Here is a 21,999-nt window from a genome sequence, read left to right as displayed (position 1 = left end):
AAATATGGTAGGTAAATTCTTTGACTCTTCTTCTCCAGTTATGTTTTAGAATAGGACCTTAGTTTCTCTCTATTAAGAAGTAATTTGTGACTTTCACATTAGTTCTGTGTATTCAGTGTATTAGGTGGCAAAGTGAAAGCCACTAAGAGATAGTTGCATCTGCTCTATGACATCGAGCAAGTCCTCTGTTCACCCGAAAGCAGAATGAAGCCAGCAATAGCTGCCTTGTTTAAAAGCTGTTAGATCTGAATAGTCTCTTATTTACTCTACAAATAGAAGGTACATTGCTTACTATTTTCATGACTATTCATTTTCTTTCATTTCAAAGGAAAAACTAAAATCTTTTAATTTTAAAGGAAAAATTAATTCAATTTTCTTAACTTAAAAAAGAGATTTATGGAAAAAAGAGGGGATGTATGTATATATATATATATAGGTGATTCACTTTGCTGTACATCAGGAACTAACCCAGCATTGTAGATCTACTATACTCCAATAGAAATTAATTAAAAATCAAATTTTAAAAAATAAAAGAAGAGAATTAAATCCAGACTATATAAAGAACTCTGGTAAGTCAGCAAGAAAATCTCAAACAATCTGATTACCATATGGTATGACAATTCCTCATAAAATTAAACATAGAATTTGTCATATGATCCAGCAGTTTAACTTCTGGGGATATACTCCCAAAAAATTAAAGATAGTGACTAGAGCAGATATTTGCACACCTATGTTCATAGCAGCAATATTCACAATAGCCAAAAAGTGGCAGCTACCCGGGTGTCCACATGTCACTGTCTTGCAGAATTGGGAGCATAGAATGAAAGTATACACTTTGATAATTAATTTTGGAGTTCAATCTTCGGGACCCTCTGAGAGAAGTCTTTACTTACCCTAGTTTATATTTAAGTAAAAAAAGTTGTGAAACGTAGAGAAAGAGAATTCAATTACAGCTCTCAAAGCAGAAAAAGGATAGTTTCATAAATTCAGTGTTGGATGTCTATGAGAACAGGTTGAGGAGAATCTACTGAAAATGTTCAGAATATAAGTATCTCTTGCTTGGTCTGTTTTTTATAATTTGATTTTTTGCTTCATCAGATGTGTCCCTCCTAATAATGACTTTTAACTGGATTTCCAGATAGATATTACCTCTCTCATTTCAGCAGCATTGTGAAATGTGCCACAAAGCTTGCCCTGAAGGGAATAATTGCCTTTAAAAATTTTTTTAAACAAGGGTACAGGATGCTGGAAGCTATCATCAATGCTAGATGGAGAGAATGTGACGCATGTTTCCATGATGTTGGAAATGTGATTGCTGGTAGATCTATTAATAGTCCAGAGTTGATTTTTGACCTTGAATTTATTATAGAAGCTACAAAAATAGAGATGAATAAGATGAAGGAAACCCAGGGCATATTCCCCTCTTAACAATTTTTTTCTTATGAATATGAAGCATATTGTATGTCAGGGGGTACAGACATAATACAGATATTTAGTATTTTGTGTCAGCCATTTCAGAATGTCAGTTTTACTTTTAGGTTTATCTGATAGGAAATAAGAAGTCCTGTAGAGTTCATTCCTCTCATCTTTCCACCCTTTTGTTTGTTTGCTTACGAAGAACCTGTGTTGGAGGGCTGTGCGTCGGGCAAGGGTGCAGTTTTCTTCTTGTCCTTCTCTTGCTCATGCAGTTGGCAATAGTCCATCTGTAGAGCCCAGAAAGAGTGACATGACATAAAAGTCTACACTTCATCTGGTGATGACCACCACAGACTTTCCATCAAGCCTGTAGAGCCGGCCCCTTCTGAGATTTAAGTTTGAACTTAATGCTACTTTTCTACATTTCAATAATAAAATTTTGATATTTGAAACTATTTTTATTTTTCTGTCAGGCATATCAGGTTGAATGTTTAAAGACTAGCAGCTACCTCTTGATCTTTAAAAGATTTGGATATTTTAGATAGGTACCCAATTAAATTGTATCAGCCAGTTATGCCTCCAGAGTGAAGACATTCATGTGATGATTCTCTTCTGAATCTTATTGGGAATAAGGTTAAGGGCCATTGACACCAAATTCCAATAACTGCAAAATTTTGCAGAAGATTGCCCTATTCAGAGATCTGAGCTGAAAAAAAATATACAGTTCATTGGGACATACAGGAATGGTTTAATGGAGGTTATTGTCCATGTACATACATTGGGAAGCCTGATGCTTTAAGCTTCATTTTGTATATCAAAACTAAATATGTAGGGGAGAAAATGAAGGTAAAGAATGATTCCTTTGTTATTTACACAATTTCTAATTCTGAAGAAGTGTGAGTCATTATTGGTCACCGGTATTCTGCATCATGAAGAGTAGTCATATTTGTCAATTACATCTGAATAAAGGTAGGGTGTGGGGTGGATAGTAGTCATGCCAGCCAACTGATGAAATTCCTTTTCATCCTCCCACAAGTACTATATTCTCCTCCTGCTCTGGTTAATCCCCGCAGTTTCTTTACTACTAAAAACTGGTTGCTTTCCAGATGCTTAATTCATGCTACATGTTACTCCATGAGACGGTGACCATGTGTTTGGAAAACTAATTCAAGAAATAAGTGTATTTAAGAATTAGTTTGTGCTTGGGCAATGTTGGGGCTTCCCAGGTGGCTCAGATGGTAAAGAATCTGCCTGCAATGCAGAAGACCCAGGTTTGATCCCTGGGTTGGGAAGATCTCCTGGAGAAGGGAATGGCAGCCCACTCCAGTATTGTCTTGCCTGGAGAATCCCATGGACAGAGGAGCCCGGTGAGCTGCATTCCATGGGGTTGCAAAGAGTTGGGCAGGACTGAGCAACTAACACACACAGTCAATGTTGTTTGTTTTCTTCTATTTTTTTCTAATAGTTAAACAGTTCTGCTTCATATGGTCATTTCTTTTTCTATCCATTTAGAGAAAACAGGGATGTATATGACGTTTTTGTGTTTTGTGGCTCTTGTTCTAAAATCTCAAGTCTTGTAAGAAGAGACCTGTATGTACTTTGAATTCTACAGGCCTCAGTGGCGCTTTGAGGTTTGGAGAATGATCACAGAAGTCACTCAAAGTTATTCTTGTTTTGTCAGCTCTGAGTGGAAAGGTGAAGTTTCTTGAAAAAATTAATGGCCAGTACAATGGAATAGTTGAATTTAATAGGCTTGTCTTACAAAATAACGCAAATCAACTCTTTCCTGAATGATGTCAGCATGTGCAATCCTGATGTTGCATTTTCCTGAATTGATCATTTAAGGTACCTTTGAAGAATATTTATGTATCGATTAAGGGATGACTTTTACAACCAGCCAGAGCAATGAAAGTTCAGTTGCAATATGAAGGAGATCTTCTCTGTAGGACACATAAACAATAAAAGAACATTGTCAGGGGGAATAATGAGTTTGCTAACTCGGGGAAGCTTCCAGACTGATCTTGATGCCACTCCTCTCTGATAATTTGGAAATCGGAGGAGCAGGCTTGCCCTAATGCAGGAGAGAAGGGAGATGAACTAGCAGGGTTTTCTGGGACACCAAGCCTATCTTTCTGTTTGGTGGCATGGAAGATTTTATCATTTAGCCTTTTCTGCTTGCAAGGGAGAGGGCTAGATGCGATAGTTAAAACATACCGATTTTCAAATGTCGTGAGATAAGGATGCAGTTTGGCATTATTTGTGCCTTTTCGACTTTGACTGAACATATGACAGGATATTAGTGTCCTAGGGTTGCTGTAACAAACTGTTGGCTGAAAACAATGCCAAGGTCTTCCTTTTCCCACCCTTCTGGAGGTGAGGAATCCAAAATCAAAATGTTGTCAGAGTCATACTCCCTCAGAAGGCTCTAGGGGAGAATCTCTGCTAATCTCTTCCGACTTCTAGTGCCTCCAAGTATTTGTTTGCTCAGAGCAGCTTGACTCCAGTCTCTCCCTCTGGCTTCACATGGCCTGCTCATGTGTGTTATTTCCTGCCTTCTCTCTTTTTATAAGAACGCTTGTTGTTGAATTTAGGGTCCAGACAGTTATCTGGAATGATCTCACGAGCCTTAATTAAGTATGGAAGATCCCTTTGGAGGATGGCATGGCAATCCACTCCGTATTCTTGCCTGGAGAATCCCATGGACAGAGGGGCCTGTTGAGCTATAGTCCATGGGGTCACAAAGAGTCGGACACGACTGAAGCGACTGAGCATACAGGCACACAAAGAATCCTTTTCCAAAAAAAGGTCAGCTTTACAGGTATAAGATGTTAGAACTTGGACATATTTTGTTGATGGTGACAGTTTGTCTGGTATAGATAGCAAAGGAGGCTCGATTAAATTAATAGTTAATAGAAATCTGTCCATTGCTTTTCTTCCAGTTCATGTAGCCAATTTCAACCTTCTTCAGGTCTGAAATCATTAGGAGGGAAAGGCCATCATTCACAAACATTTTTCATACTACTCTATAGCAACTTGCAAGTCTAAATTACATCCCTACAAGCAGAATATTTTATTCTTTCAAAGTAATTGCCTCATTGGAATGAAACAGTTCCATAGGCAGTGTGGCATTTAGTAATAAGTAAATGTTTCCATTTCTTCTGAGTCCCTAGAAATGTAGGACCCCCAGGGCCAAGAAATCAGCAGACCACATCTCAGACTGTGTAAGTCCTCAAAGGTCAACCACTGGGCTCAGCTTGTAGGTGGCATGCCAACAGCTGGAGTGCCAACCAAATGCAGCTGTGGGTTTCTGCCACTGCTGTCATCTGGCACATGAAACAGTTCAGACACTGGAAGTCTCAGTTACTGTGAGGGGGTCCATTCCATTGTTGTGGTGTGTGTGTGTATTTTAAAGAAGAATTTGACAGCCTCTTTACAGGGTGTGGTGACAAGTTGTCAGCCTGACAGCTTAGGAAGTGGCAGCTTGCAAATGGAGAGGTGATGCCAAGTGATGCCCAGGGCATTAGCTCCACGTGGTTAGAAGCAGGAGAGCAGGCTAGGTGACAGAGCACTTCGAGATGAGGACAACAGACTCCCATTCAAACATCTGTGCAGTGAGTTTACTTGCAACCTGCCGAAGCGTCCCTTATTTATGTGTGTAATCTATGAGATATTGAAAAGGTACATGTTTCCATATCGGGAGAAAAATGAAACTTCCATTTTCTCTGAAGACAACTGGAGAATCAGATTCTCCACCCACACCCGTGCCTCTACCCACACACACATTCACACACATACACACAGTTCTAAAATATAGTATACTCATAGAAAATTCTAGATATGGTAAGACCAACAGACAGGAGATGATTGCCATTGAAAGCATAGTTTATTACTCACAATTCCTAAGCAGAGTGGCTCGCTGTGCCGCAGGGGCCATGTGGGAAGGGACTAGGGTCAGTTAGGAAGCAGGAGCTGGGGAATTGTGGCAGGAGCCTTTACTGTGGATTTTGGAGGCAGGAAGAGGTGAGGAACATGCCTCATGCATAGCATGTGGGTTTAGGATTCACTCGTTTGGGTAGTTTCAGCAGACTCTGGGGCAGAGGGGCTGGCCCTGGGGTGATTAGGGTAGGAGAATAGTAGCCTGGAGTGTTAGAGTGCATTAAAGGAGGCAGTTAGGGGTGAGGGCCTGGGTTGGTAGGTTTGTATTTGAAAAGCGTGCTTCCTGGAAGAGAACTCTGTAGATGGGATACAGGTGATGAGGGAGGCACGAGGCCAAGGCAAGGTGACTGGAGCGTATTCTTGGGTTGTCCAAACTAGGATTATCTGGCATATGGCATGGAGGGCAGATGTTAAAGCACCAAGTTGACAGAAGTTGGAAAGATGGTTTTTACAAACACACACACACGCACTAGTGCTGTTAATAGAAGAGCTTTCCCAAAAGCTAGAAGCCAGTTTGGATCCTTGGAGTCCCTGTCACAAAGCTGCAGAGACCGGCTTAGTGAGGTTCACATAGCTTTCCTTGGCAGATGACCTGAATGAAATGGTGAAAAGTGTGTTGACTGGCTCATTCCTGCTTCCCTCCCCCGGCCCCACTCCCTGGCCACCTTCTGGACTTGGAAGCTGTATATGGGGCTGGCTTTCGGCTCCTGCTCTCCTGTCTGCATGTCCTAGACTAGAGGCTGCTGCATCTAGCAAGTTCTGTGCTGTGACATGGGCCTTACTGTGAATCTGTATCTTTGTAAACTGGCTTTGTGAGAACAGTCCAAGCTCAAGAGGATAGACAGCAAGCAGAAACCCAAAGATACTGGCAAATTTAAATCTTCTTCCCAACATGAAGGGTCATTTGTGTGGCAGAAGACTGAGCTTGAAATCCAATGCCCGCAGAGCGTTCTATGGGACCTTGGGGAAGAGGCGTCCCTTGGCTGTGGTCTCACAGCTCTGAACCTGCGTAACAGTGGCTCCTGCTGGAAGCGTTTCTGAGATGTGTTGGGAAATGGCTTTGCAAACAAGACAGGGCTCTAACCGTGTCTCCCTTGGTTGTGGCTCCTGCGCAAACCTGTAGGAATAGGAAGTTATGAAGCAATGATCTTGCCTTGACCACCCTTAGCTTCTGCCTTGCTGCTCCTCCTCCTCCTCCTCCACGCTGCTGCTCTGTTTCCCTGCTTCTGGAACCTTCATGCTGTCCTCCAGCTGGGCCTGTCCCTTTGGGACAGACCTCGCTTGATCCTCTCAAAATTCCATGGCTTGTACATGTCTTCCTTCTCCATTCCTCAGAACTGACCTGCCTTGATCCCATGGGATCCTTCCAGAGAGGAGAGCTGCCTCTGTTTGCGTCTCGTCTTAAGCTTTCCACCTTATTCCTCTCTTTCGCCCCCTCTTAGCTCCTGTTAAATTGTTTTGTTTCATTTTCTCCTTTTCTGCCATGTTTTTGCCTCCCTCATTCATTCATTCAGTAGCTTCACGTGTCAGATTCTGTGCCCGATACTGGAGTAGACAGATATAAGGACTGTACTGCCCTCAAAAGCTCAGATTTGCAACAAACAACTAAATAACTGATGGTCTTCCCAGGCGTTTTCCCTTATGGTAGGGAATGGAATAGAGAGTTGGAGAAATTGAAGGCAAGAAGATAAAACCGAGGCCCAAGGATTCAGGGTGACATTAGTGCAAGTACCTTTGGAGGTGAGTCTGTAGGAGGCAGAGGGGTTTGCTGGACCAGGAAGGGGTGAGGGCATTTCATCCAAGCCAAAGAGTATGGCCAGCCTTATAATGGGTGGAGCTGAAGTTCAGCATTGGTGGACATAGGATGGGGCCTGGGAGCCATGGGAATCTTAGGTGCAGACTTAGCTGGGTGATGATGCAGCCCAGACATCATAATCTGGAACTGGAGATGGGTCCTGCAGGCCGTGGGCATCTGGTGAGATGGAGCAGGGGTGTCAGAGGACTGGACAGGATGACCTTAGTGATACCCAGCCCTGCCGGCGGTGCAGAGTGCTCAGAGTTCCAGGATCAAGGTGGGATTTTGTGGTAGATGTCTGGAAGAGAGAGATAAAAGGCACAAACTAATCATGGTACTGGCGATTTTCATGCATCTATTCCTTTATCTGCAACCATGCAGACACTGGATGTGAACGCCTACTCAGGGTCTCCATGGCCCAGACCCTGTGCTGGCTCAGGGTGACACAGTCCTCGTTCTGATGGCCGTACCGCCTCATAGGAGGTGGGCATTGGACCCCAGGGGTACTCAGCTCAGTGGTACGTGCTAGTAGCTTTGACAGAAACCTCCAGGGTTTGTGGCGCACATCCCAGGGTCCTGGACCCAGACTGGTCTTCCAGGAGGGCTGAGAGCTGAAGGGGGCATGAGCTGTGCGTCCCGGCCCAGGGAGGCCCTCCTGCTGAGCCCGCAGGAGAGCAAGGGAGAGCTGGTCCCTGGAGCCCAATGCCTGGCCATGGCACTGGGCCTCAGGGCCAGGAGTGAGGTGTTGAAGACCACAGGACCTTACACCCCAATGCTTTGGCCTTTGCCATCTTTTTGTAGCTGGAGATGAGGCTGTTTAAGAACTGACTTTTCCGAGGTACCACCGAAGTTAGCAAAACCAGCTAATATGAATTATTCACGCCATAGTCCTTCCAACAGAGTGAAGGCTGGCACTCCACTGAGAAGGGAAGGGCTACACGGCTGGGTTGTAGATCGGGAACATGCGTTACAGTCTCTGCACTTTGCTGTTGTTTGTGTAGGTCAACAGATTTTAATCATCATGACCTGTTATGTAAAAACAGCAGTATATGGAATAAAAGCTGTAAGTTCACACCAAATTTACAAAAAGCATATGATAAATTCGAACCTAATTTAAATGCTTTCTGCCCCTCCTTCTTTCTCTCTCTCCCACTCTTTCTCTTTCTTTAGAAAGTAGCTCCCCAAAATAGAGCTTTGTGGAATTTTATTGAGTTTGCCTTCTCTCATTTGGAGACACTGTCCTTTTTCAAGGGGCACTGTGGTCAATATAAGGACATTTACAAACTAAATTCAAAACTTATTTTCATCTGGAGAATTCTATAAAAATTTATGAAACCATGCAAGTATTTGGAATCACACTGATCCTGTTTCCAAATCAGGCTTAACAAACAGTATTTTAGAGCATGAGTGTATCTTTTAGTTAACTCAGGCCCTCTTTTTGGCTGAATTGATTTTGAGTCCAATTCAATACATCTTTACTTTGGCTAGATGATTGTCTCAGCACTGAAGACATAAAGGCATAAATCAGAATGGGAGTCATGTAGTACAGAATGGGAAACATATTAAAACTCATTGTTGTCCAGTGTGGGAAGTGTCATGGGTTTGTATCAAATACCACGTTGGGCTAATCATCATGCCTGGAGCATTCTGGGAAGGCTTCATGGAGGAGGTGCTGTTTAATCTGGGTCTTCAAGATCCATAGGAGTTCAGTAGTTAGAGAGAAATAATGAAGTCAGTGGAAACCTTTGTTATAAAGAAGGTCTGTGAAGTATAAAATGTGTGGTGAGTTAAATTTGATGTAGTACAACAGTCCGTGAGTAGAGGAGGGCAAGGCCAGACTCACACAGACCTTCTTATGCTGAAGAGTTGGGCTTAGCCACAGTTAGTAAAGAAAACAATCAATTCAGAATATTGATTTTCCTCCTCTATTACATGTAAATATGAATGATATATGTTTTGTATATGGCATAGATGTGTGTATATGGATAATTTTTGCCGCCCCTGTAAGATGAACGACTCTCTTCCTGACCAACCTCAACTTTTGGCATGTTGAAAGCATTTTCTAATATTGAGCAAGCACTCTTTCAGTCCTGTAATGTTCCTGTTTTGAAAAAAAGAAAATCTATTCTGTTCAATAATGAACATAATTCACCAAGAGAATGTCCACAGGGAATTTGCTTCAAATTGGTTGCTTCATTCAAAGGTTTCTAAATGGGAAAGCAGATAAAGAAAAGTAACAAAAAGCAAAAGCTGCATGGGTTGGAAGTTTTTCTAGCCCTTTCTCCCAGGAGGCCCAAGCCAGTCCTGTCTGAGAAGCTGCGACCCTCTGCCCTTGGTCTTGGTCATGTGGCGCGCGCACCTCGGGCAGTAGGATGAGGTACACAGGCGGCCGGGCTGTGACAGCTGCGTGCAGCCCCCGGGCAATGCCTCTCTCCCCAGGACCCATCCCATGTGCTATGAACATCTAGTCTTGCGAAAAGGCAAGGAATCTGGAAGACACTTGCAAAATGTTTTAAGTGTTCTAAAGACAAAGGATGATGTAAGAATAAAGAAAACTTACATGGGGTGTCATTGTAATTCTTCAGGTTGCCCTCAGCCAGACACCTGGTCATTTCTAAAATTGCTAGAACCAAAATCTTCTTCCTTAAACATATTTTTAATGTTTGTTTCTTGATTGCTTTGTGCTCAGGGGCTTTTTCCTTCAGAATATTTGGAACCCAGGATGCTTCTGTATCTTTAGTAAAATCCAAAAATAGACCCAGCCTACTGTGTTGTCTGGGGAGCCAGGTGATCTATTAATCTTACTGCTGGGGAAATTTCTCCCTCCTGACAGCATTTTCCTACTCAGTCGGAAACTCCTACTGAGTTTCCTGACAGAGTTTCCTACTCTTAGACAGGAAAGCCAGGAGTAGTTTCCCTTTTTGCCTGGCCTGCTGGGAAGCACATAGTTAGGTTTTACACTAGATTGCTATTGTTGTCTTTAGCCTCGATTCTCTTGTAAAACTATTCCACCCCCTTCGCTACTTGAATTTTGTACTTTCTAAGCCTGTTTTAATGTTTTGTTTTATTTTTTTAGTATCTGTGCTTCTTTGTATAAGTCATCGAAATAACATGTAGATTTTAAAAAATACATATACACTAAGGAATTAGTTACCCACATAAGCATCGCCTGATCAGTATCTCCTGCTCCCAGCATGTCACAGCCAGATCGCTTGTTCATGATCACATCTGAGAATTAATGGTGGGAAAGAGGCAGGTGGAATGACAAGAAGGGAATGAAAGAGAAAGCGTGGGAAATAAGGGGGAAACGTCCCTAATTAAATACTGTTTTCAAAACGAATTTACTCGTAGCCTAAAGAGGTGAGACTGAAACTCCCATACCAAGAGTTTCTTTTTGCTTTAATCTAATATGAGTGTGTCAAAGATCTCCTTGAAATCAACTAGTTAGGAAGTCAGGACAGTAACTGCAGCCATTTAAGGAGTCTTTTATGTTATGCCAAGCACTGGACATTGTACCTTGTAGACTCATAGAGTAAGTCCCCTACATATAAACCTTCAAGTGGTGAACTTTCAAAAATGTGAATGTATTATAAACCTAATACAGTACAGTACTATGTATAAAGCTGATAGTGTTAGTTGGGTATCTAGATTAATTGTGTGGGATTTAGGAACAAATTGAATTTAAGAACACAGTCTTGGAATGGAACTCTTTCTTACATAGGGGACTTACTGTCCTTAATTCTCCTTACATCCCACAAGAAGCCCCCATTACCTAGAGGGGTCAGAGGCTAAGAAAGGCTAAATCACTTGTGGCAAGGCCCTCTGAAAGTGGCTGAGTCGATTGTGCACACCTAGGTCCGCCCCCAACACAGTTACTCATCATGAGACAGGAGAGCGCAAGGCCACAAGATTAAATGCTCAGCTGGGTGGCTGCACAGGAGATCAATAAATATGCGCGTGATAACAGTGAAGACTAAAAATGAGTGGAGTGGCCTGATGTAGTGAATATAAATATAGGATGCACAGCGAGATTGTATTTCAGGTAAACAATACATAGCTTTAGGACAAGTATGGCTCAAGCAATATTTCCCATATACTGATGCAATATTTGGAATACATTTATCCTAAAAATTACTGACCCTTGTGATATTTGAGATATTCCTTTACTAAAAATTGTTTATTATTTATTAGAAATTCACTTTTAGCTGGGCATTTTGTGTTCTATCACAAGCTGTAAAATAAGAACAAATGTATTGATGGAATGGTGGCACAGAAGAAATGGTGAAGGGCTTCCAGAAATCACTTCTCCTCTGTGGAGATACCTCGCTCACCCAGCATCTTGGGTGCTGACCTAGGTCAGGCCTGAGCTCCATCAGAATTTCTTGACTTGATTCTAATTTCCAGTCTCTATAGTCTGGTCAACTTCAGTCACATGTAGCCTCCCTGGGTTTGACATGTGATAACTTCTGGAAACTGACAGAAACCTGCCTGCCTTACTTGGGTGACTCTTGACCTCATTAAATGTGAACATCAAATGAGGAGCTTTCAGGTCCCAGTCTAGACCCATTCTTTCAGGATCCCTGGGGTATAGGACCAGACAGGATTTCGTTTACATGCTTCCCACATGATTCCGGTATGCCTCCTGGGATGTGAGCGTCACCACCCAGGTTACAGGTCCTCTGAAGCCTGGTGTCATCAGTCCCTCCTAGCCCCTGTGGGAGCGGTCTTCCTCCTATTGTGTCCTGCCTATCACCCCCCCCTGCCATCAGCATCTCCTTGCACTGCACAGTGGCTGAGTTGGATTCTTGCTTAAGCTGCAAGAACCCTGTGTTTCGGGCGGCTCAGGTGATAAAGAATCTGCCTGCAATGCAGGAGTCACGGGAGATGCGGGTTCGATCCCTGGGTCAGGATGATCAGGAGGAGGAAATGGCAACCCACTCCAGTATTCTTGCCTGGAAAATCCCATGGACAGAGGAGTCTGGCAGGCTGCAGTCCATGGGGTCGCAGAGAGTCAGACATGACCGAGCACACACTCACACATAGCAGTCTGTCTAGGCCAGGCCATTGCCTTTTGCTCTAGCTTTAGTAACTTGGCCCAGAAATGTTTAAGAAAAATGTAAAAGACTTTTAGGAAGATGGTCTTTTTCTCTTTTTGTCATATGCTAACAGAGCTGGCCTTCCCTTCTCTGGGGATTTGAGACACCTCATCACAGAAGGAGAGCGAACTCTGAGTGATGGAAATGTTCATATCTGATGAAATAAAGACTTCAGTTCTGCAGTACCACATTGCCCGATAGTATCTTTCTGTGTCTGATTCCTGGGAGAGGCCGGGAGCCCGTGGACCCCTGGCCTCATTGTGCTATAATGTAGCTGAGATGTCCTTTAAAACTTTGTGGAACAGCCTTGCTGAGTTCTGTCTTCCTCCTGCCTTATCAGACAATTCAATAGTTACAGGACAGTTTCGTTATTTTTTGGTCTTTGTTCGATACAAAGTGCAAAAACCCCATGTAGCTTAGCCCTAGATTTGTAAAGTCAGGTACGAAACCGCCATATGTGCGACCACGTTTTCTCGGGGCTGGTTCATGTACCCACTTTGCTCTGTATGTTATGTTGAACTATTAGAATTCTAACTGATTACTTAGTGGAAAGGAAATTATTCATTTTGCAGAGAGACTATTTATTACATTTCCCATGCTTTAACCTGGGTGTTTAAAAATTCAAACTCTCAGATGACATTTTGTTGCCTTTTTGCATTCTAATTATTATGGAGCCTTTAAGAGAATTCAGTCATTAAGTAATAATCAGATGCTGATTGCTTAAACTCTACAAAGTGTTTGCTTTTCAGAACCTCAGTCCCAGATAATAAATGGTGGGAGTTTATCAAAGCAAGTGCCATATACTTTTCTCCTCTATTTTGATTCAGATGTGTAACAATTTCTACCTGCTGATTTAAATTGGCCCAGAGAACGCCTTTTGTGTTAAGCCCACTCACAGCTAGAAGAACCAGCATCAATCTGACAATAGAATAATATTATCTCCCAACTAAACAAAGCCAAAAAGCCAATGGGACAAATTGTTCTGTCAATAATCCAAAGCCAAAACTGTGTGGTCTCCTGCTATTTTTAGAACTTGTGGAGAAAGAATCCTCCTCATTCTAAAAATGATCCAATTAAATACGAAGTCAGCCACTGGGAAGCTCAGCGTTCCCTTTGAGCACCATTTTGGATACCAGCGTTCCTTTTATTAGAACAGAAATCGAAACCCACAAAGGTGATGGTCTTTCAAAGGAGGAACAGAGGGTCTGTGATCACTGGTAACCTGCATCACACAGGTCAGCCGACGGTTCCCTCAAGCTGCGTCACCACCTGCGTGGAGTTGCAGACGGAGTTTGACCTCATTAGACGAAGAATACAGAAAAAACCCCAACTCTGACTTAGCTCTCCTTGAATTTCACCAAAGCCTTAAATTCTGTTCATCTTTCTTTATTGATGAGCTCAGTGTCCAGAGTGGGAGCTCTGGAGATTTTTGGAGTGAAATTACTCTAATTTAACAGTAAAGTAGATGAACACTTTGAACAGACTTAAAGCTGAGCATTGATACATCTGTATGCAGGCAAGGAAGCGTTGTTAGCATTTGGAGTCCAGCTGTCTAAAGATGCTACATTATCTATACAATCTTAGGCTCTGAATTTTAAGCTTAGGATGAAGCTAGAGAGAATGTCCTCTAATCCCCAAATGAAAAAGCCTAAGTTCAAATGCAAACAGCTTTCCTGACGATCCCTGCCAGAATTATCCAAGTTGAGCTTGGACTAACTCCCTCCCTGCCTGGCCCCCCACCCCCTGGTTCACCCCAGGGTAAGGCAAATGAGGCGTCTCCTGGGGAGCAAACTATAAGAGACTGCCCCAAAATTCCACAATGGAGCCAAACAGTATCTTAACACAGTATCTTAGAAAAAAAAAACTGCAAATCATCCAAGATGAACAAAATATGAATATTTTAAATGAAGACGGGATCTAAGAGGGGTGAGACCAGGGTGAGGGTAGCCAGATAGGGTATGCAAGTGCAGAACTGGAGCCTGTTTTTATATAAAATACTGATTTTTTTGATAGTTGGTAACAGTTTTTCTTGGGGGAGAGGGTGCACGCACAGCCGGCACTTTAGGTAGTCACACTCCTGGTGGTTCCAAAGGAACACCCACCCCCACCTCCAGGTGGAAAGAATGGCTTTACTCTCTGTTCCTGGAATCTCACTTAGTTCTTCTTTGCCTTCTAGTTAGTTGCCATGTCTCCTCCTTTCTATTGTAACCACCCCCCCTCCCGGAAAACAAGGACTTTGGCTTCCTTGCATCTGAACCCCAGGACCTAACACAGTGTCTGGCACTTAACTGTAATATGCCTCCCCTCCCTGCTGCTCTGTCATTCTTATCCTCTGGGTGTCCGAGTCCTGGACCTAGTGTCTTTCTAGGCTTAGTATGTCCATCCAGTGACACCTGTGGCCCTGGTAAGCATCACCCTCCCCGTGGATGAGCCAAATGAATGGAAACTGTCTACAAAACCAGATGGTGAGTTTATGGATAATCACTAATGTTGGCCATGGGCATCCCTGGTTTATTAGTTATCTCTTGCTTTGTGACAAATTACCACTACGTTAGTGAGTTAAACAGCCCCCATTGTCTGTCTTACAGTTTTTTATAAATCAGATGTCCAACAAGCCCATGTCTGGATCCTTTCTTAGGGTCTTACGAGGCTAAAATCAGGGTGTTGGGGCTGCGGCTGTCAACTCCTAGAGGCTGGGCACTCCTCCCAGCTCCCCGCATGTTGGCAGAATTCGGTTCCTGGCAGTTGTAGAACCGAGGTCCCCATTTCCCTTCCATGTGTTCTCTTCGTCTTCAAGCCAGCAGTGACACACCAAGTCCTTCTCAGGCTTCGGGGGCTGTGGCTTATCCTGCCGCCTACCTTTCCTGCCTTTAGGGGCTCATGTGAGAACAGAGGGTCCACTCGAATATTCCAGGATAATCTCATTTTTACATCAGCTGACGAATGACTTTAGTTATATCTGCAAGGCCTCTTTTGTAATCTAACAAAACCCCAGGCTGACACCAGAAGGTAAAGGTCATGGGAGACAGCCAATCATTTGTAGTTCCTGCTGGCATTTCAGGGGCCAACCCTCCTTGGTGCTTTCTTTCCTTCTGTCTCCCAGGGTGTGTGGGAAGAGCGGGATCAGATGTTTAGAACCCCAGGGACATTCCTTAGGAGTCTGAAATCCCTCCTGTAGAATCCTGCATTGTCAGTTTCTTGGGGAAATGAGGAAAAGCATCTGAGTGCCATGAGCCCCTGTGGTCAGGAGGTATGCATTATTATTCATTCCCCCAACAGGCAGCATGGAGCATGGCCCATGGGAGGTATTCTGGACATGTTTGTTTGAAGAAATGAATGGACAAATGAATCCATCCATCTTGAGCATCTTCTAATAGGAATTTTTGAACTGATACTTACAGTCACCATTTTATACCAGCCATTTCCATATTCCCTCAAATGCTGGAAGACATCTTCCGATTGTCCAGGCTATCTGTGAGCAGTAATAATTGTAAATAGCTTGTTTGAGAGCTGGGTGGAACGTTTGTCTAAAAAGAATTTCTTTCGTAATCATCAATGCCAACATATGCATCTGTTTCTCCTTCCCATCACCACTTGTGCTTCCCAGTCTCACACTAATGGCTTCAAAGGACTGTACTAGGATTAGAGATTGAATTGATGTACTGGGCTCTGTTGTTAAGTCTAAGAATCTGCTAGAGTTCATTTTAACTTGTTGATTGATCAACCATTTGTAAAATTCCTCAATTTTCCATTGATTTCTAGGATGAGCTTTACATAATTTGATATTTATTCCCAAACACACTCACTCTTACACTCAATTCCTTAGTCCATGTGGGACAAATTGGCTACAGTTTCAAGGAGGAGCTCATAGGAGTTATATTACCTAGCAGTGCTTTGAGTGATGTTTACTAGATTTATTTTTTCTTTCTGTTTTTTAAAAATGTCGTTCTGTGCACTCAGAATTCGAAACCTCAGTAGTAGTATGGCATGCCGTCTCTCGGGACCTAAATCCAGGAGAAAAGGTGGAGGAGAGTTGTATCAAGCTCAGTCATGGGATGAGAAAACTCTGGTCTCGTAAAAGAAAGACATTTCCTTCACCATACATTATTTATGGGATGATGAAGTATAATTTAGAAATTATAATTTGTTTTTTACCTCATTCTCTTGTGAGTGTGGTTAGTGTGACTTCTTCAAGCTCTGCATAAGCCCTGGATATAGTTTTGAGCAGAATCCCTCAGACCTCCATGACAACATGCTGCTTTCCCCAAAGAAATACTTTTGACTAGGTTCCCAGGTACTTCCTTCCAATGGGGTGCTTGCTAGGCATACGGATAGCCTCAGTCATTCATCTACTCCCTGAACGGAAGTCTCATCCACTCTCTCTGCTCCATCCAAGTGCATTTGACCCACAGTCAGAAGAGGCTGTGGAAGAAGCTTAAGGAAAGTTGCTCGCTGACAGGCCACACCAAGATTCTACCTGAAACTTGGCCATGCAACTCTAATTACCAGACCACACTAGACAGTTGGGGCAATTTTAAGGAAGAAAAATAAGCACTGTAGCAATATTTTCTTTGAAACTCAATCAACTCAGAGCTCCACGTGAGGAGAAAATGTACAATGAAATGTACTCAGAGACCTTCTTTCCCTCACAGATGGTCACAGGTCATTGTAATCAGATGGGACCTTAGCAGTGGCCTTCGAGGCACCCTTACTGTGTCCATAACATCACACGTTTTTTGAACAGTGGGTTGTTCTTAAGCTTGTATTTAATGTTATACATCCAAGATGAATTAAAGCTATAGCGGCCCCATTTTCGTGAATCCATTTCTAATGAAGACCCACAGAGCAGTTACTTCTCAGCCTACAGCTGACACACCACAATGCATCTGGCACTCTTCTTTCCCAGGCTTGAAAGTTGCTGATTGAAAGAGAAAAGAGAAGCCTGGCAGAGTCAGCTCGCTCCTCATCACCGTCACCCGGTGTGTCACCGGTGCAGATGGGAGCTTGCAAAAGGTGCTTCTCTTAGCAGGAGGCATCACAATGTTTCAGGTGTGCGTGCATGCGTGTGTGTGTGTGTGTGTGTGTGTGTGTGTGTATGGGAAGTTGGCTTGAAGTCGCGATGCTCGCAGAAGTGCAGCGGGTGCTGGCAGGGCTTCAGGCAGGCAGTGAAATGTAAGCTAGCCTGTAATACAAGCTCCTGGGAATGCAGAGGATGCCTGGCCATTAGGCATTCTCCTCGTGTTTCACATAAACGCATCCTGTTCTCGGAGCGGATGAGCAGCGCGTTTTGCACTGGCTCATTCAAATTGAATGTTGGTAAAAGGAGAGTCCTGAGCAAACACAACAGTCTGGCATCTCTGAAGGCAGGAGCAAGGTTAAGCTGTCGACCGTGTTCTCTATTGTTTATTGAAGGTTTATTTGCTAGCCCCCTGCACACCCCAGGCAAGTTACAAACAGGCTCGGTTTAGGACGCCCGATGCCTGCACCACTCAGGGACCCAGCCAGCTTTGCCCAGGCTTTTCCGGGCCATAAAGTTCAAGGCTTCCTCCGTGGCTTCACCTGTTGTCCCTGAGCGTGGCATGGATCACGTTTTGCTGGAAGAGAAAGCTCCTCTGGGGAGGCAGTTTGTCCCTTTCGCTTTTGTTCTTTCTCAAGGCGGCAGCTTTAACATTGTCACAGCAAGGGTGAGGAGAGAGAGCCTGTAGAGAGCTTTTGGCAACGTGCTTTTTCCATTAGTTTCCACGGGAGCGGAGCAACCCCAGCAGCGGCGCGCGCTTGCTCCCTGGTCATGTGCTGTGAGGAATAAAGCCTCGTAGGGCAGTGAACCTGAACTTGGCCCGTTCATCCATACTGCATTGAGTGATTGCATGCAGTGGAGTCAAATGCCACTTGGGGGTGAAGAGCACGCATCATCTTGCATTCCTGCTGGATAGAGTAGGAAGGACCGCTGACAGAATCTGGGAATTTAAAGGTAAAGCGTGCAATGTGTGCTGTGTGGAGGAGGCACGTGTGGGCCGAGGGGAGATTGCCTGGGGAAACAGGGGGTTATGTTTCACTTTCTTTTAGATGATAGGTTCCTCGGGTTTTCTTGGCCAGTGGGTCAGGAGAAGAAGGGGAGAGATTTCTCCTTGCTGCTGAGAGAAGTTACTTTTATACACGAGGATGAATTTTCTCATCCCCAAGTACTGAGAGCTGTCCGGGACTTCTGGCCCCGAAGCAGAGTGTTCTCAGGCACTCCTCATGGAAAGAAAAGTTCTGATCCCAGAAACTGATGGCGTACACACACCCTTTACTGTCTCTGTTTTCTTTCCGGTGAAATCTCCTCTTGAACATTCATTTGGTGTTTTGAAGTACTAGTTCTGTTTGTTTTCCCAAAATCTAACAAGAAAGGGTTTTCAGTGCTACAAAAAACCTGAGAAATGGAACATTCCCCTTAGGTTCCTTTCCAAAAGCTTATGTTCTTACTGTCATCCCTTTGGGGAGAATCTTGATGAGAGGGTGAAGTTCTCAGTTAGAACATGTCATCTGCCTAATGAAATTTAAGGCCATCTTTTGTAAATCATTGTTCCATGTGTTGGCTTTCTGATAAAAACTCTCTGAAGCAAGCAGTGTCTCTTGGTAGTGTGTGTTCTCTGCAAGTTATTGATGAATTTTGCGACTGGAAACTTAACTCTTGTCTCCTAAATCTCCTGTCCGGGTGTCAAGCTCTTTTACAAGCAGCATTAAAAATAGAAGGATAGATTTTTAATTAAATTAGGTATTGTATTTGTCCTCAGGGAGCTGAGATGCAGTTAGTGGGCACGTGGACAATGTGAGTCCGTTGTTTCTAGTAGACTGTTCATATAACTCGCAATTTTATATTAAATCTACTGCTCTTTAGATCTCTGGGGCTGTTTTCTTTTATCACCCTATACAACTGAATATTTCTTTTAGTTAGCAGTCAAATAAATACATGTGACAATTTGTGATATATATAATATGCCTGTTAAGTAGTCATTATATATATACACCAGTATTATTAATTGGTATATACACATATGTATGTGTATGCATCTGTATATACATTTACACACATGTGTACATATCTTGCAGAAGATTTGTTCAAAAAGATAGTTTGGGAGCAATGCAGTTTGTCAGCAGCAGAGTTGCTAAGACTTAGAATAGACTAAAGCATACTTGGCACAGAAATATGGGTTCTCATAAAGAAGAGCCATGCCCTAGCAGGCATCACGCAGTGGCACTGTGCTTCAATAACAAGCTGGTGATTACCGGGGACTCATCATGGCATGGCATGTAGCTCGTTGTTCCTGTGCCAGAAACTGTGCATCTGATCTGAGCATGAGAGAATGGGAACAAGGGCAAAGATTTAGAGGAAGGGATGCAAAACCTTTGGGGACAATTGGTATCAAACGTAGTAGCTTCTAATAAGAGTCCATGCCGGCACAGGGAGCAACTCCTCTTTTTGCCTTGATAAGGAAAGCAATTTTGATTGTTGGCAGACTCGTCATTTTTAACCGATAAAAGTATGTCTACCATTTTTTTGGTTTACCTGTTTAACTTCTTCTTTAAGGTACCAATTAGGTTTTTCCAAGAAATACTTTTCTGGTGAGTTTCTTAAAAGTCTTAAGTATTCCATATAATTCTATGGAATATTTTCTAGTAAAATATCCAAGTAAATAGCAGATATGTTGCAAAAGGTAAGTGCTGAATTTTCAGAAAGACAGGTTTGATTGATGATTACAGTAGTTATAAAACGGCAAACTGGAAAAATATCACATATAGGGATTCAAACTAGTTTTCCTTTATTTTCCATTGAAATTAAAATTTTATTGTCTTAATACCTTTAGTTAGCATGTGTGCAGCTCTGTAACAATAGAAAGTAGGGGAAATAAGCAGGGCCTATATTCCAGAATGTTTCCACTAGTTTGGATGAGCAGTTGAGTTTTTGTTGTGTGGAGTTTTTTGCTAGAACTATACCAAGCATCTGGTCTATTGAAGAAAGGTGCCCAAAATCCCACGGGCGCCGAATGGTGCTGCAGTTATTTCTTTGAGGGTCCAACCTGGCCTGTCTCGTTAAAGCCGACAAGCAGAGTCCATAGTACTGAGAGCTAGGAATGTCTGTGCTTGATTTATTTCCTAGACTGAACTGTCAAAGCAACTGTGATATCTTGTATTTACAGAGCGGCCTTTTGTGAAGAGCTCGGAGTGTTTGGGGGACATTATCTAATTATCAGAACACCACAGGGGAATAGAGAGCTCATGCTATCTCCAATTTACAGTTGAGATGACAGGGCGACAAAGGTAAAGCAATCTATCCAAGATGATTCCGAAAAACACTGATGCATAACTAAGAAAGGAGCCAAGATGAGCTCCATGAACGAGTCTGGGGACTTCTGCCTCTAAAGCCCCCACTGCCTTACCCACTGGCTTGCAGTGTGTCCCGTGGGGTCCTCAGCCCGAGAGGTGCCTGTTCTAACTGAACTCCATGGACCCCATCCCAACAGCATGTGGTTATGGGATTCCGTGACCTGTCCATTGTCTGCGATTATCAATTGGAGTGAAAGCAATGAAGGATGTGCCTATGGGCCACAAAACTGGGGTCTCAGAATTAGCCAATGTCACTGGAGGTCTCCACCACCAATGTGGAAAGCCGCAGGACATGTGACTTCTCCCATGTTTAGACCTGAAAAGCTTTGACCCTCTCCAGAAGCCAACTGAGAGAGTTGGAATGCCTTCTCTCCCTTGATGTAGGAACCATGAAAGTGTCAGCCAGGAAATATATTTCCTTTGAGGTTCTAGCTCTTAGACAGGCTAAGCTTGCTCAAAGTTGAATAAAAATTATTAAGGGATTTAGAAGAATATTGTCACACACTCATGAGACTCTGCCCTACTCAATTGGTTGTTGTTCAGTCACACAGTCATGTCCAACTCCTTGTGACCCCATGGACTGCAGCATGCCAGGCTTCCCTGTCCTTCACTATCTCCCAGAGTTTGCTCAAGTTCATGTCCGTTGAGTTGGTGATGCCATCCAACCATCTCATCCTCTACTCGGGTACATGCTTGTTTTGGAAAAAATTGTATCCAAGTTACAAAAGAAGAAAATTTTCAGATTGAAAATGTACTTTTGATACAGAAATCCAGAGGTTGCCTCTGGGCAGATGGTTTTTGGGAGGAATGTCTGCAAAATGGAGTAACTATACCAGGGGACTAGATGAAATCATCCTTAAGAAGGTTTTGCCCTTGGCCTGGCACCCAGTGGTGCTCTTACATACTGGGTCTGAATTTGAATGAGTGAGGGAACCAAGCTGAAAGGGAGGCAGCCTGCAAACAGAGCTCCTGGGGAGAGGAGCAGTCCTGAAGGCTTTCAGAGAAGGACCAGAGACCAAGGAACTAAAGAAGGGCAAGACGATCCAAACAGATGCGGTTAGGACAGAAGCAAGAAGGCTGGCACCCCCTTGGCAAAGCTGCTGTGATGCAAGAAAATTCCTGACAGCACAACATACAGATTCTTGATTGGTTTGGTTTAAAGGATGCAAGAAATTCTACAAGAGGCACTTGGGGGAATAGAGAAGGGCTCTCATTTCCTGTGGGCTTCCCTGGTGGCGCAGACGGTAAAGAGTCTGCCTGCAATGCGGGAGACCCAGGTTCGATCCCTGGATCAGGAAGATCCCCTGGAGAAGAGAAGGGAATGGCAACCAACTCTGGTATTATTGCCGGGGGAATCCCATGAACAGAGGAGCCTGAAGAGCTACAATT

At 43.4% G+C, this 21,999-nt stretch overlaps 1 protein-coding gene across 6 annotated transcripts in view; it reads left to right on the top strand.

The window, feature by feature from the left end:
• The window catches only part of FRMPD4 (FERM and PDZ domain containing 4), a 648,285-nt gene that overhangs the window by 325,428 nt on the left and 300,858 nt on the right, over window positions 1–21,999 (top strand). Inside the window, exon 1 of one of the 6 annotated variants that reach the window (XM_070462628.1) lies at window positions 17,939–18,214. The exons of the other annotated variants lie outside the window; for them this stretch is intronic. The gene's annotated coding sequence lies outside the window, so the exon portion shown is untranslated. Of the gene's footprint in view, window positions 1–17,938; window positions 18,215–21,999 lie in introns of those variants that run through there. 6 annotated transcript variants of the gene reach the window in all.

Source organism: Odocoileus virginianus, unplaced genomic scaffold, assembly GCF_023699985.2.
Source record: "Odocoileus virginianus isolate 20LAN1187 ecotype Illinois unplaced genomic scaffold, Ovbor_1.2 Unplaced_Scaffold_6, whole genome shotgun sequence".
Classification (NCBI taxonomy): Eukaryota; Metazoa; Chordata; class Mammalia; order Artiodactyla; family Cervidae; genus Odocoileus; species Odocoileus virginianus.
Note: the sequence above shows the minus strand (reverse complement) of the source record. Positions and strands in the feature narration are given on the sequence as shown.